Source organism: Pomacea canaliculata, linkage group LG3 (assembly GCF_003073045.1).
Source record: "Pomacea canaliculata isolate SZHN2017 linkage group LG3, ASM307304v1, whole genome shotgun sequence".
Classification (NCBI taxonomy): Eukaryota; Metazoa; Mollusca; class Gastropoda; order Architaenioglossa; family Ampullariidae; genus Pomacea; species Pomacea canaliculata.
Window position 1 is genome coordinate 7,762,336 of NC_037592.1, and position 12,530 is coordinate 7,774,865.

A 12,530-nucleotide genomic window follows, 5' to 3' on the forward strand; every position below is an offset into this window, starting at 1 on the left:
GTCGCCCCGCACGCGCACCAGCCTCTCTTTTCTTCCGCACGAGCGGGTGCACTCTGAGTGAAACTGACCCCTCGCCAGGTAATTGACAGCTCCACAGGCGAAACTGACAAAGGCCCCCGCGGCCGCACAGCGCATCAACAAAAAAAAAAAAGAAGAAGTAAACGCCAAACATGGAAGCAACGCAACCAACCCACCCCACCCGCCACCCCACCTTCATCACCGCCCCCCACCTCCCAGTGGCAATAAGAAGTGTTGAACAGTTTCGCATATTGTTGGCGGAGAAAGCGTCGAGGGTTTATGTTTCTGGGACCTGAAGGATGGAGGACGAAGGGTGGTTGGGAAAAAAAGAATAAAAGGGGTGGGTTATTAAGGGTGAGCCCAAAGCACGCGCAGAGCAAAGTCGCCCCTTTTCATCAGGAAGAAGGGGTAGCGGTTAATGACAGAACTTGCCGAGCACCCCATCCGTGTTCGCCGGCTTCATCAACACAAAAGCCAGGATAGGCCAGGGCTCGAAAATCCTATGGGAGGGCAAGGATCAAGAAGAGAGACATCAAAGCGAAAAGATCAAGGCTAATGAGAGAGGGAAAGCACGCCCCCTTACAAACCTTGTCTACACGGATCATTGGCTAATGAATGTCTTTTTTTTTTTTTTTAGATGTCTAGTGTTTGTGCAAACTATAAACTTGCTTTCTATTCCCACAACCAATGAACCTGTGTAAATGGCTTGGATCCGTCATCTACAAAACCATTGTCCATTCTTTTCGCCGAGTTCAGCAACGGTCCTTCGCTGCAGTTGGAGATATGATCTTGATGTACCTCGTTAGTCGACTGCGCTAGTCCCACACACAATGATGACAATGGGAGGGTGAAATTTAAAGGATCGAGTGAAAGGAAAAGGTGACAGAGGCTCGAAGTTCAAACCCTGAGCAGCGATCGAACTGTCGAATGAGTTTAGGCCATGCGACCATGCGGCCATGATCCTGCAACACGAAAGGAAAGAAAAGAATGCAGATGTAAAGGAAGGACGAACTGACAAACACACAAAATGACACTTGTTTTGATAGTGGAAACTGCTGTGTGTTTTCTGATGATAAAAAGGCCACAGGAATGAACGAATAAATGCATAAAACACCTAAGTACAAACACTCGCGCGCGCTGACCGTTAACTCTCGGGTATCAGACAGCCGCTAAATGTTGAGCAGTATACAGAGCTGGAGTTTCTCTCTGGAGCTGCAGGCAGTGTGTCTCTCTGGAAGAGAAAATGTCGTTTGTCAATGAACTTCCTTAAGTTTTCATGTCCGCACCATGTCACAAGATCAAATTAGAAGCCGTCTTCCGGCGGCTAATGTTTCGTAGGAAACGGAAGGGGAGACAATTTCCATCCAGTCCCGCCCTGACCCTCACGGCCACAACTGATAAAGGGAAATAACTCCTGCACCTCTCTGCTACTCTTTCACCTGCCCATCTTCTGTGGATGAAAGGTGCAAGAAGCTGACGTTCGGGGTGGAGGGCTGACGAGGATATGTTGTTGCCATGTCTGCATCAGCCCACTACATTTCACCAACAAAGGTCAGCGCTGGTTTGTATCGCCTTTGCATCTTTCTCTAATTATTTAGTTGTGTATGTTAATGTTCAAGAGCAAAAGGACTAAATTTACATAATATTTGTACAGAATAGAATTCTAAACAGGAAAGCTTGCTTAATCTCGTTAGTCCTTCTCTGGTTAGTCCCAGGAATAGCAGGAAGACCCAAGAGGTTAATCTTCGGTTTCATTTATCTTGCCCTCCTTAAGTCCCCCGATCACACAAACATGAAGGATTTGGTAAGGGTGCGTGGTACCCTGATCTTTGGTACTATCAAACAAAAACTATTAAAAAAATAAAATAAAAGAAATAAGTAGAAATCCTGTAAACAACAGTCAACCAGAAGAAACAATAAGGCTGTCCATTGTGGCTGCCCCATCTCGCGACCTGAAGAAAACATAAGGTTCACGCAAGAGACCAGATCAATGGAGGAGTAATTAGGATTCCATTTAGCTACCTGCTTAGAATCACGTGCGATCTCGTGCAGGGGCCCAAGTCCTGCGTGCAGGACAAGCCGAGCTGACCTGGTTTTTCACACACAAGGGATGGGGTGGAGGGTCGGTGGAGAGCGGGTGGAGGGTCACAGCAGACGATGATGAGAACAAGGGTGGAGTTCGTGAAGGTGTGGGGTAGATTTCCGCTCAGAGAGTAGCAATGATGACTAGAACAAGAGAACCAAGGAGGGCAGTGGCCGAATGAACAAGCTATTACAGTTTTAAATTATGTATATTAATTATTTATATTTTTGTCCAGCTTAACTAGACGATGAAATATAAAGAACTCTTATAAACTCATTTTCATGAAATAATATCATGATACTCTCAGTTATTGTTATTTGGTTCCTCTTTGCGCTTTCCTGTATTTTGTTTGTTTGATTGTTTTTTGTTTTTTGTTTTCCTGTCCCTCATATGTCTCGTTCTTCTTCTTAGCCACTAAGAACATGGTTCTCAGGAGTGTGGTATGCGCTTTACAATTTTTCAGTTTATTATTATTAAATGCAAAGATTTTAAAAATATTTTAGTAAAGGAAATAATAAAGTATGCATAACATACAGCATTACTCGACGAAAATTACACAGGTAAGTTTGCAGGTAATGCTTGTTCTACATTTATGGACCTATTAGTTTTGTGATCCTTCTGGTAGTTATTGAGTTTGTCTGTTTTGAATTTTGTTTATTTTTTTAAACAGCAAAACACAATGTCTACAATTCATTGTCAGGGAAAAGGTCTGGAAAAAGACATTGACTGGTCGTTCACAAATCAGTCTAAAACCGTTTTCTTCAAGGCGGAAGATAGAGATGCTCGTTAAAATGGTCAGACTTCCGCTTCCGCTTTATTACTACACCATTACTAGATGAAGGACAAAGAAGACTGAAGTATGCGACGCTGTTGTTGCCGAAAGAAAATAGTGTAACAACAATTGGTTTGACCACGGATGTGTATAGGTGGACTGCTGTCTGTCTGCCGAGACCAACATTAGCCTCTAGTGAAGTTCTCCGCTGTTAGTCTCGGCGAGCTTTAACCATGGATGTGACTAAACCGGAAGCTTTGTACACAACTGCCTCGTTTTAGTAGTTAAGACATCAGCCAGACATCTCCGCCCCTCGTCTGACGACCGTCTCTATTTCTGTCACCAGAACAACAACATCTGGACACAGGAATTTTTGTTACTGTGCAGCAAAATAATTGAACTCTCTCCCTTTCCATACCGGCCACCTACCCAGACTATTGAATACTTTACACGTGCACTGAAAACGGTCCTCTTCTGTAAACATCACTCCTAACAACCTTTCCCATGATGCTCGTCCTTTGTCACACCCTTCTCCCCTATTCCGCTGATTGCTACTTCCCCTGCTCGTCTTCCTTTTGCAAAATCATGATACCCTCAGTCCTTGTTACTTGGATCCTCTTTACATTTTATATTTGTCTTTTATTCGTCATCAGTGATGTTGTTTATCCTTCCGTTCTTCATATTTTGTTTACTTGTTCTGTCCCTCTCGTGCTCCTTAGGAGTGTTTACGTGCGCTATATACAATTATTATTATTATTACTACTACTACTACTACTACAACAACAACAACAACAACAACACTCGTAGCCAGTGTTGTCTTTATCATCGTCTTCGTCACTGAACAAAGACTGAGTTTGGAGTTCTGTCCCTTGCCATGTTGGCGTACAGTTATTCGACAACGGGACTGAATATTAAACACAATAATAATTTTATTCCAAATCTTGACCACTTTATCCGCATTACTGCCGCAACCTTCCACCCCACCCCACCCTGGCTCATCTATTTCACATCACCAATGATCAGAGCCTGACTTGCGTCATGTTCACGTGACTTGCGTAACACCTAGCTCCGCCCACTTCCGGAATTTGATGGACGAGTCAAAGTTGTGTGGCGGCGACTTGATCGATGGTCTCAAGGCCCCGCCTCCCAGACACCTTTTTTTTTTTTTTGCGCACGGCAGTCCGCGGTCGATGGCGGCCACATCACCACCATCATCGACACCACAACCACTGCTTCCAACACCACAATCATCAGCAGCCGCACCATCCTAGCTGCATTTTCATTGCTCTCAATTTTATCTCTTTCTCGCTTTATATATAATATTTTTCTCTGAATTTCGTTTAAAATCTCGCAAACACTTCTTTCTTTCCCACCTCAACCAAGAGACTGTCTATGCCAGACAAGGGGACAAAACTGTACGAGGAATCTGCGGAGAGACAGAGACGCGTGGTTAACCCGCTAGTCAGGCGCGCACAAGGGGAGAGAAGACAGTATGCACAGGAGCAGTGAATAAACGGTTAAACTAATTTGACGACTTCCAGGTGAAGGAGGGTAGATGATGGATGACTTACTATTTAATTTGAAAGTCTGCAAGTATCTCAAATGGAAAGGAAGCAAAGGACAAAAAGTGCAGAGTTCATATCATTTTAATTACCTTAATTACCTGTCTTAATTACCTGTACATCTGTTGCTGCGTTTTGTTTCAAACCAACTCTTTTTCTCTTTTCTTTTTTTGTCGAAATTTTTTTGAAAGCCAGTATTTAAGGAAAACTTATTTAACCGGAAGTAGTTGCCAAAGACTGACTAGTCGGACGCAAATCGTTTGAATGGAATCATTGCTAAAAATGTTAGTGTGTAGAGTACGAAATAATTCGTAGATAGATTTAGATACGGTTGTTGATGTGAATTCAGCATATTAGGTCTTGCACTGTAGATGAAATGTTTTGTCAACAAGAGTATTGACACTCATGTCATCCATTTACTAAAAACAAGACATTTGCGATATTACAAAAAGAGTTTGCACTTCATCAACTGTGTGGCTTGACTGCCAAAGCATTCACAGATGATGTGTAGATAACTGACTCCAATAACAATTTATTTGTTCAGCTGAAAAATCACAAAGCTAATTAAAAACAGGTTTCTCAATTAAAAGCAGGTTTCTCCTCAATATATCACTTGCCACTTTTCAAATCATAATGTAGGCAACTGAGTTCTCGTAATGAAGTTGATGTTTGAGTAAAAAGAACCTGAATTTCATGTGAAAAATAATTATTTTCTATGATTTTTCTTCACTGTAATTTCGGGTACGAAAAATTATTTATTTCAGTCTTTTTGAAGTTCTGGTTCCTAAAATATTGTCTGCAATACAAATATCTCATCTGTCACTCAGATGCTGACGTGTCTGTGTCTCGCAAATGTCTTGCATTTTCCAGGATAATTGTGCACTCAGTTCGACAAAGACTAACAGTCGATAAAATATATAATTTAGAAGGTATTTGATAATAACATTGTGGATACATGGATTAAGACTGTCATTGATGCTCTCGTCTCCACGAATGCACTTCAACAATTCTTGTCAAGAATTCAAAAGTTCCAGGACAGTCTCTTTCGTCCAAGAAATCCTTGCGAAAATCATCAACATTTTTTTTGTGTGTGTCTCACATTTCTGCAAAACCTTTTGTCTTTATCTAGATTAATTTCTGTATTTTCGTTTCCTTTTTTTGAGTGACGAGCTCCTGCTCGATGTTTCATTATTTTAAGACAATGATGATGATGGCAACGATGCTTGTAGTTTTATCATTGTGTGATACGACATGCACAAGGTTGTACAACCTGACCACTTGCATACCCCAGTGCTGCTTTTTTTCATATCTCTTTTATTAGTTTATTGCTTTTGTTGTTGTAGATAGACGAGTCAACAGTAAGTGGCATATATATGCATATATGATTATATTGACAACATCAAAATTGCAATATAAATATATCTGTTGTATATATCTTTGTTTACTCTTTTCCGCTCATTTCTCTGAAGAACTAATCAATGCAAACGTGTAAAAAACACAATTTTTTAGTGTAGAACCCATGTCATGTACATTTACTCACAACCACTGAGAAACTCTTTCTGCTAGGAATTATCCTGTACAAAGAGAATCGCAGACCAAGAAGCTAGACATGTGCGAAGAGCAGGTTTCCATCAAAGCTGCATATTAATGTACAGCAATGTAGCTGGGGACTGGAGGCTCGCTTTTTCTCTTTTCCTTTCTCTCTTTCTTTCTTCTACCCCGACTATCTCTCTTACCCGCTGACCCGAAGAAAGAGCAGAGGCAGAAAAGCAGGATGGAATTGATGAAAGAATACTTTTGACAACGTTGATGACTCCATACAAACTTCATATTTCACATGAGAAACGCATCCCAGAATATGAAAGGAGAAGAATATATGATTCCAACCAACTGGTCTTGTTTGCTAATGCCTTCCTTCCTTTTTTGCATTTCTCAGAAAACCGCATTCAGTCTTTGAGGCTCTGGGAAGAAATAACTTGCAAAACGTGCATGTGGAGCTGGTAGTCCACGAGGTTTTTTGGCAATCAGCTCGGGTTTTGTTGAAGTTTTCAGAAGACGAGGTAGCTGTTTTTTTAAATGCAATCTGCCGTTTCCTTTCATGTCGATTGTATCGTTGTATTATTGAGGCGGACAGCCAATGGGCGCCATTGTTTAAGTCGCAAAAGGTTTTCGTGTTTGCGTAATGGGGAGAAAGAAATGTGACCATCTGACTGTTGTTGGACTGGCCTGCGGTTTCTCACATTCTGCAGAATCAGATTGTGACGGGGGCAATTTCTTTCATTCAAGCAGAAAAAATTGACACCCCGTTCTAAATGGGGTAGCAGTTTGGGCAATCTGACCATAGGTCTTTCTTCAGACACCATCTTTTGGCTTCTCCGAGGAAACTAAACTTTCTTTTAACCAGGAGTCAAAAGAGACTTGGGCAAACGAAGACAAATCTGACTTTCAAAGCAGGTGGGGGATGTGGTTGGGAGGGAAGTTGGGGAAGGTCCTGGAAACCATTTGTAGCAATAGTCTGCTTTTGTCTGCTCGTTGGTTTTCCTAGTCTGTTGTTCTTTTCGTCAAATTAGAATAGGAAGGATCTGTGGATTTTTGGCCATGTTCGTCGCTTAGCAAGAAACTCTGTATACAATGCACACATGTTTACATGGTGTTTCTTTAAAGTCTATATTGATGTATTACAGATTTAGTTTAAAACGCAGTGAAGAAGAGGGGTATCTGTTCCTTTTGCAGGTTACAAACTTTTCTTGTAGTTTTATTTTGCCTTTGTAAGCGCGGTGATCCTATTGGTTATTATCTGGCTGGAAGGTAGATCAACCAGGTAGTAATTTTGCACTGCGGGGGTAAAGAGTAATAGAGAGGAAACAAGAGAACCTCCTCCCACCGGCGACCAGTCCTGTGTCACATCCAGAAGAGGTGCGAATGTCCCAAGACGGGATCTGAACACAGCACCTTACGACTTTCTCCGTAGTAGTATTAAAACTGTACCCCATATGCGTGTCTTCCCCCTTTCTAACCTCCACAACCCTTCGTCCTTTCTTATTCGATCCTTCCACCATCATCAGCAGTGGCTACCCTTTGTTCATTAGACTATAATGATGTCAGACATCCACTTACTCTTCAGGAAGTGTGGCGAGCGGGGACTAGAGGAGCTACTGCTTGGCTCTAAGGGAAGAAACATGGCGCCATCTCTGCTTGCTCATCTACCATCAACCCCACCAACTGAATGCACTTTGCTTTTCGAGTTTCCGGTCTGAGCAGACAAAACACCATCATCCGTGGTCCGGAAGATATTTCGGGTAATTTCAGGGTCACCATCATTCGGCACCAGATCGAGAATTGAGATTCAAAAGACTGACCCAAGTATCAGATTTGAACCTGACCTGCATTTACATATCGCAGTTCACAAACCATTCCATATGTTGATAAGATAGAAAGGGGCTGTGTACCTTCTGGGATGATGATGATTCGCGCGGTGACTGGAAATACACTGCGTCGGACGATCGTCTGACCCTAAGCCACGCGAGTTGTTGGAGTTGGAGTTGGGGTTGGGGTTGCGGTTGGGGTGCTCAAAACTTTTGGATGGTTCAAGGGCGAAAACTTGACGAAGTCTGTGACTTCGAAGCTAAAATATAGTTGCACCCCCTTCCCCTCGCAGAAAATATCCTTCATGAGAAAAAAGAAAGTGTAAATGAAGAAAGAGAGACAGACGGCATTGCCATCCACACTTTAGTTCCCGTTACGGTTGTGGGACATGGATGCCTCTGCGAAATTTCACGCGGCAGCGGACTACAAGGCCAATGATTGGCTGTGCGCCAGGTGCAATCAGCCGTGACGAGCTCGTGGCACAAACAGGGGTATGTGGGGGAGGCATTTATCGAATTTTGAACCCCGCCAGCGAATAGCTTATGCAGAAATGAGAATATTTTCTGGTTTCCACAAAACATCAAAAATGCAAAACAAAAATATATCAGGGTTATTTTTGGACCAGACTGTCAGCAACTGCCTCTCCTCTCTCTCATTTGTTAGATGTGAAAGAAATTATGAAAAAATTGATATTAATGAAAGAGTGTGATTAGATTTAAATTTTTTTACTCATACTCATCCACCAAAGATATCTAAGTTTGTCTGTCAGATGTATATTTGGTTATTATTCCATGTCAGATCCCGCTTCTTCGTTTCTTTCTTAACCTTCAACAAAAAAGTGTGTCTACACCCAGGGATCTCATCCTAATAGTATAGGCCCTGCCAGCAGCACATCCACACGGGGCACTGTAAACTCAAAACAAATAATTCGAAAACGAAATTAAAGAAGGCGCCCCTAAAGTCTGCCGCCCTTACTGAACTCCCCTCATGATGCATGGCACCCGACGGAGACCAAACATTCCACTGTTGTCAAGGAGACGCCCGTTGCTAAGGTAAATCCAAAAAGGTCGAAGAGTTGTCCATTCTGAGTTGTCGAAGCGAGAGGGATCGTTTTTCATCGACCTCACCCTCGGTGTCGGAGGAAAGCGACTCCATTCGTCACTGGCCTCCCTTTGGTCCTGCCATTTTCCCCGAGAGCAGAGGGAGGGAGAGAAAAGCGTCCGAAGGTGACTATTAAGTTTCTTCGTTCTGACAATTTGTTTTTTCTCTCTTCTTCCATCCCAGAGCGAGCCGATTGCTTCGTTGTCCATGCGGTTTGTGCGTTCGCGCGCGCAAAAGAGCGAGCACGCGCTAGATGACACCAAGTTCTTTGGAATTCATTCTAAGATGAAGCCTGTGTTTGTCAAGAATTGCCTTTACACGGGGCTCTAGAAACATGTGTAATTCATTGCATACTGATTTTCTTCATAAAAACTGTACTAAAAATACGAAAGAAAAAATACCTCACCTTTCTAGGAAGATGCAGCCTGCACTCCCCCACACTCGGGGTCTCGGCACTTGCTGCATCTTCCTGGGAAGTGAAGCGCTGACGGAGACGGTTAATTATGTTGATAATTATATTGTCTTCCCCCCTTTCTAGAATCTTAACTCTTAAAAAATAACTATTACTCATTCAGCGAGTGCGGCTTCTCACCCGACTCGTTAACTTCATGTCACCCCTCTGTGATAGCAGGGATGGACGGAGTGTCCCATGAGTGAACGAGTGAAACTCTCTGTCTCTCTCTCATCCATGCGAACGACCATTTTCCCGTATCGGTAACAAGCTCCGGGTATTTTCAGACACAAATAGGAGGTTGTAATGTCAATCTGCAGGTCTTTCTTTATGTTGCATCCTCACTAGAATATTCTCCCTGCTGCAAACAACTGCAGGCACCTAGTGACATGGAGGCTAACTGGATCCTCGTGCTCGGCATTTAACTTTTACGTAGCTGTACCTTTCCTGACTTTGTGATGCTCTCATCTCTTGACTTTACTGTTCTTTCAGTACGTGTCTAAGTCTGTGTGACAAATACTTAGTTGGCGAAGTGTATACAATTCTTGATCCATTTAAAGTATTTAGTCGATCAAGTAACCCCGTGACCTTACAGTTTTGGGGAATTAGTTTTGTTGTTTAACCCCGCTTAATCTCGAGGTCAACAATTTTGAAAGTCGGGTGCCCGGGTAAGTGCACTGCGTCACAGGGGTATAGAAACGGGTAGCATGCGCGTCTTTGGGTTCGGATGCCGCTGCGTTAACATCAGGCTGTCGTCTTCGACTTTGGGTTCGGATCTGGGTAAGGGATATATTTGATCAAAAGGCTGTAGAACATCATCTTTCTTTCTACACTACATCTGGTACATTAGTCTACCTGTCTATATCTTTGATTGCGGCCCTATGCTCCTTGAGGAGTAACAAGGACTATTCACATTTCCTCTCTCTCTACTTTCTCCGCGGTTTCTTCTTTCTTCGCCCTTCTCGCTTTACAGTATCATTACGTGCTCGTGCTGATCAGAACACCAGCAAGTGACCTCCCCTCGAGGTTACAGGGGATCTGTTTTCAATCTGCATTCTCTCCACAGAAATCCTGATACCCGAGCCTGCACCGAATAACCGTTACGTCTCGACAAACTCTCGTCCATAAAACTGGGCCAGTGACTGCCTTGCATGCGGTCTTCGAGTCACGAAGGTGGCGAGCCCACGCCTGAAATATAATTTTTTTTTTTTTTTTTGGCAGGATACTGGAGGAGATGCGTAGTTGACCACCCGGATATCTCATCCGCCTAGTGGGGAGGGGGCAGGCATAATCCCACCCACGCCTGTAGCCATGGAAACTCTACCCTTAATAACTCCCACACCCGCACGCCATACCTGAGCCCTTGTACCTGTGATCTGTCACCCATGAGGTCGGCTGTGCCTCCAAGGCCCGAAACAGCACCCTCGTGGGTAACTCTAAGCCCCAAATTACAAGCCGCACAGGCCAGGAGCGTCAAGGGAGACAGGCGATAGTGCAATTAGGGGCGTGAGTAGAGTTTAACTGTAGCCAGACTTGTCGGTCCTTACCCTTCTAGGTGGCGCGTCGGATCAGGCTTATTGCACATCCGTATCCGGGGCTTTTGTGTCGGTGGCGCTGTCGAGAGCAAAGGGAGATTAGTACTGCGTTGGTGGCCAGTTTCGCTGCCCTGTACTTTAACGGCTGGATTCTTTTTATATCGAAGTAAGACCAGCTTTTGTTACAAAAATCTGTTTTCTTGGTTGAATTTTAATGATACTTCGCCGTGGACAGGCCCGGAGCGCGTGCTTGTGTTCGCAGACAAAGCATTTCTAGAAGGAAAAGGGAGATTAATCGGTATTGACGACAGAAAATGGCTCCACGGAGTGCGGATAGTGAGGCCGAACCTCTAGCAAAAATCCAAACGAGTCGATTGAACAGTTTTATATTTCTTTCTGATTTCTTTTAAAGTTGCAAGCTTCCAATTTTACAACATTCTTCATCGTTTAATGAATTTGTGATTTACTGCGGGGTCAAACATCCATTGTAGCGCCGCCAGTCACCGGGTGCCACACCTACACAAAATGTAAATCGTAACAGTTCTCAATCCGTTACTCAAACGCCTTTTATCTCCTTATGTATTATTTATATATATATGTGTGTGCTTAATGTCATTTTGCGAAATGGTGACATAATTTACAAGGGGAGGCCACCATGACCTATTCACACCCATGATATTATTTGCTTTCCTTCCATGTCTGGGTACACAGTGACCATCTCATGTCTCTCCTCATGCTCTTCTCTTTCAGTATTCTAATTCATAGCACCAGCAGCAGCACCACCAGCAGCAGCAGCACAGCCAGACAGAATAGCTGTTGTTGTTGTGATAGTAGCGACACAACTCCGTCAACTGCCGTGACATGTTCAATGGCTTCTCTACTCACAGCACCGTTACCTGAGCGGTTAGATCAAAGCAAAATGGCGACATTATCTGATTTACTTTCTGACATCGTGTTTCTCACTACTCCGTGTCCGCCAGTTGCTACAAACTCTGTCCGAAACTCATTTGTGTAGCAGACAAGGGCAGACCACCGCATTCTCACGTGGCTCTCTGGCTTCGAGCGACATTGTTTCGCCGGCCACATGTTCCCGGACTGCGGGGACCAGTCGTCCAACAAAGCCCGGAGGGTGGGCGAGGCAGCAGCATTCTCTCTGTAACATCCTGACCGCCATTAGAAACTTCGCTCGCCACGTGCTGAGAGCGGGTCAGGTGAAAGCCTGCACGTGCTGCTGAACTAACGACGTCACAGGCCGCTTGTGTCTCGGAAAATGAGTGCGAGGACGAGACTGACGGTGCGGACAGTATGGTTGACACCATCCGTCATAAATCGTCTTTTTTACCCGTACTGGGTTACTTGAGATTCGTGTGAGAAAGTATATTCTGTGCTTGGTACGAAATAAAAACCTTCGATACTCGTATAATAATGTTTGCTTGATAACACTTTGAAAATATTATGTTATTATTCATGGTGCATTTCATTTTTAGCTTAGTCTGCACCTTTTATTACAAAACATATTCGCTAATTAAGATTAAGTCTACTCTGGAAGACAAAATTTTCGGTTTGTTATGTCAATCGCGAGTGGTGTGAAGCCATTTAAAAATTTTATCTCAAAATTTATTCCTGTTTACACTCAAGTAAA